Below are 4,057 nucleotides of genomic sequence, written 5' to 3'. Positions count from 1 at the left end.
GACTGAAACTGAGGGTAGCAAGCATGATTAAATATCTATCAGGAAATAAAAAGGCATTTTTAAGGTTTTATATGAAGCAGGGATCCAAGAGTCTTAGATGCCACCTACAAGAAACCAAAAGAAAAAGTGCCTTCTTTGCAGCAGGCTAAAGAGAGACCTTTATATAATAAATCTTTCTGGGGAAAAAAAGCAGAATATGTTTCCATTAATGCTCAGGCAGAGAAATAGTCCATTAAACACCATGAACAACCAAGGTGACAAGGCATCTCAGAAAGAAAGAGAAAAATCTCCAAAAAAATAAAAAATAAACTTACAGACATAGAAACATGCAATTTAAACGATAGAGAATTCAGGATGGTACTTCTGAAAACACTCAGAAACGAGTCATATCAATGATTTCAGGAATTGGAAAACAACTAGATGAGCAGAGCAAGGAGACTGAAACCCTCAAAAAGAACCAAATAGAACTTCTGGAGAAGAAGAATACACTGCAAGAGTTGAAAACTGAAATAGGAAGCTTGGGAAATAGAGTTGGCCAAATGGAGGAAAGGATCAGTGATATCGAAGACAGAAATCTAGAAATAAATAAGATGGAAGAAGAGAGAAACCGAAGAATGAAAAATAATGAAAAAGATATACAAAAACTAGCTGATATCATCAGGAGAGAAAACATAAGAATAATGGGCATTATTGAAGGGAGGAAAAGGAGCAGAGATTTGAAAGCATTTTCAGACAAATAGTTGAAGAGAATTTCCCAAATCTAAGGAATGAGCTGGAGTTTGGAATTCGAGAGGTCAACAGAACACCCAGTTATTTCTTCTTGGTGAAGAAAGCCTTCACCAAGACACATTGTATTAAAATTATCAAAAATCATCAACAAAGACATAATTCTCAGGGCAACCAGGGAAGAGAAGACGGTAACCTAGAAAGGAAAACCCATGAGATTATTGTGGACTTCTTAGCACAAACATAACAAGCCAGAAAATAGTGGAATCAAATATTCAACCTATTATATAAAAGGAACTACCAACCAAGAATAATATATCCAGCTAAGCTCTCCTTTAGATATGAAGGAGAAATTAAGACCTTTCCAGACATACAAAAATTGAAAAAATTCTCCACTATGAGGCCTGCATTACAGGAAATACTGAAAGAGGTCAGCTCACTTAAAACAAAATGACAAAAAAATATACATAATTAGGAGCAAGACAACTAGCAGGCAGATAGAAGCAGAGGAGTGTGGCCTTACTAAGAACAGGGCGTTATAAGCTTAAGTAATGAGAAGAGATTTGCTATAGCAAGATAGTAATGAATGTTCAGCATACATAGGGACAAACTGAGACAACAATGGCTGAAAAGAGGAGGATTCAAAGATCCAAAGTCAAAAGGGAAATGGAGATAAGGCATGCACAGAAGAAAATGTATATATACATACATACACATACATACACACACACACACACACACAGAGTTGTTCATATATATATATACATACATACATATACATATATATATAAACTATCCTTTACATATTCGTAATGGTACCACAAACCAAAGATTCAGAACTGAAGTATATAATATAAAACAAGAATAACCAGAGGAAAAACCCACAAAAGCCAACCAAAATAGAGAAAACAGAAACACTAGGACAAGGAAGCAATGGAAACACCGAGATACCATAAAGCAAAAGATAAAATAGCTATAGGAAGACCTCATATTTCAATAATCACCAGAAATGTAAATGGACTGAACTCACAGATAAAAAGGCACAGAGTTAGTCTACGCCATGCCACCCTGAATGTGCCCGATCTTGTCTGATCTCAGAAGCTAAGCAGGGACGGGCTTGCGTAGTACATGGATGGGAGACCACGTAGGAATACTTGGTGCTGTAGGCGTTAAAAGTAAAAGGCACACAGTTGCAGAATGGATCAAAACACAGAACTGAACCATATGCTGCCTCCAGGACACACATCTCAGCTCCAAAGGCTAATATAGACTTAAAGTGAAAGGGTGAAAAATGATATTTCAAACAAATGGCATTCGGAGAAAAATGGGAGTCACGGTAGTAATATCAGATGAAACAGACTTCATAATGATAAATGGAATCATACACCAAGAAAACATAACATTTATTAATATCTATGCTCCCAAAAAGGGAGCCCCGAAATATGTAAAGCAATTACAGAACTAAAGGGAGAAACAGACCAAAACAACATTGTAGAAGGGGACTTAAATGCCCCAGTATCAGATATGGACAGATCATCCAAACAGAAAATCAATAAGGAAATCACATCCTTAAATGACACATTAGACCAACTGGACATAATTGACATTTACAGAGCCTTCCATCTCAAAACAGCTGCCTATACATTCTTCTCTAGTACACATAGAGCATTCTCAAGAATTGACCACATACTGGGACACAGAGATAGCCTCAACAAATACATGAGGGTTGAAATCATACCAACCATATTCTCTGATCATGCTTTGAAACTAGAGACCAACTGCAAAAAGAAATCAGGAAGAACCACAAATACATGGAGATTAAACAACATGCTATTGAAGAATAACTGGGTCAGGGAACAAATAAATCGAAGAGGAGGCAAACTTCCCAATTAATTTTATGAGGCCAATATGACTCTGCTACCAAAACCTGGTAAAGGTAACACACAAAAAAGAAAACTATAGACCAATATCTCTCATGAACACAGATGCAAATCCTAAATAAGATACTAGCGAACAGATTACAGGAACACATTAAAAAGATTATACACCACGATCAAGTGGGTTTCATCACTGGGGCACAAGTATGGTGCAACATACGCAAATCGATCAATGTGATACACCACATAAACAAATAAAAAAATAAGAATCATATGATCATATCAATAGATGCAGAAAAAGCTTTCAATAAGATACAGCATTCATTTATGATCAAACACTTAACAAAATTTGTATAGAAGGAAAGTACCTCAACATATTAAAGGCCATATATGACATACTCTCAGCCAACATTATACTTAATGGTGAAAAACTAAAAACCTTCCCTTTAAGATCAGGAGCAAGGCAAGGCCGTCCACTATCACCACTGTTATTCCATATAACATTGGAGGTCCTAGCGAATGCAATCAGGCAAGAGAAAGATATAAAAGGCATCCAAGTAGGAAACAAAGAATTCAAACTGTCACTATTTGTAGATGACGTGATTCTCTGTATAGAAAATCCTAAAGACTCCACAAGAACACTCCTAGAAACAATAAGCAAATACAGCAAAGTCTCTGCATATAAAATCAACGTTCAAAAATCCATAGCATTACTATACTCTAATAATGAAGTGTCAGAAAAAGAAGTGGAAAAAAATTCCTTTTGCAATTTCAACAAAATAACAAAATACCTAGGAATAAATTTATGGAAACATGTGAAGGACATATATAATGAAAACGACAAGACTCTGTTTAAAGAAATCAAAGAAGATACAAAGAAATGGAAAGATATTCCATGTTTTTGGATTGGAAGAATAATTATAGTTTAAATGACCATATTACATAAAGCATTATACAGATTTAATGTAATCTCCATCAAAATTCCATGGGCACTTTTTAAAGAAATAGAATAAAAAATCATCAAATTTATATGGAAGCACAAAAGGCCCCGAAATGCCAAAGCCATCCTGAGAAAAAAAGAGTGAGGCTGGAGGCATCACTCTGCCTGACTTCAAATTTTACTACAAAGTGACAGTAATCAAAATGGTATGGTATTGGCCACAAAACAGACACATGGACCAGTGGAACAGAATTGAGAATCCAGAAGTAAACACATATTTATATGGGCAAATAATTTTCGACAAAGAAGCCGAAAACATACAGTGGAGAAAGGAAAGCCTCTTCAATAAATGATCCTGAGAAAACTGGAAAGCCACATACAAAACAATGAAACTAGACTGTTGTCTATCACCACACACTGAAATTAACTCAGAATGCATTAAAGATCTGAATATAAGACCTGAAACAATAAAATACATAGAAGAAAGCATAGGAACTATACTCAAGAACCTTGG

The 4,057-nt window shown here is 35.4% G+C and overlaps 1 pseudogene; it reads left to right on the top strand.

Annotated features, from left to right (window-relative positions):
• Nucleotides 1–1,777: 1,777 nt before the first annotated feature.
• Nucleotides 1,778–1,895, top strand: LOC120593705 (uncharacterized; annotated as a pseudogene).
• The last annotated feature ends 2,162 nt before the right edge of the window (nt 1,896–4,057 follow it).

The sequence above is a fragment of the Pteropus medius genome, unplaced genomic scaffold (assembly GCF_902729225.1).
Source record: "Pteropus medius unplaced genomic scaffold, Ma_sr-lr_union100, whole genome shotgun sequence".
NCBI lineage: Eukaryota > Metazoa > Chordata > Mammalia > Chiroptera > Pteropodidae > Pteropus > Pteropus medius.
Note: the sequence above shows the minus strand (reverse complement) of the source record. Positions and strands in the feature narration are given on the sequence as shown.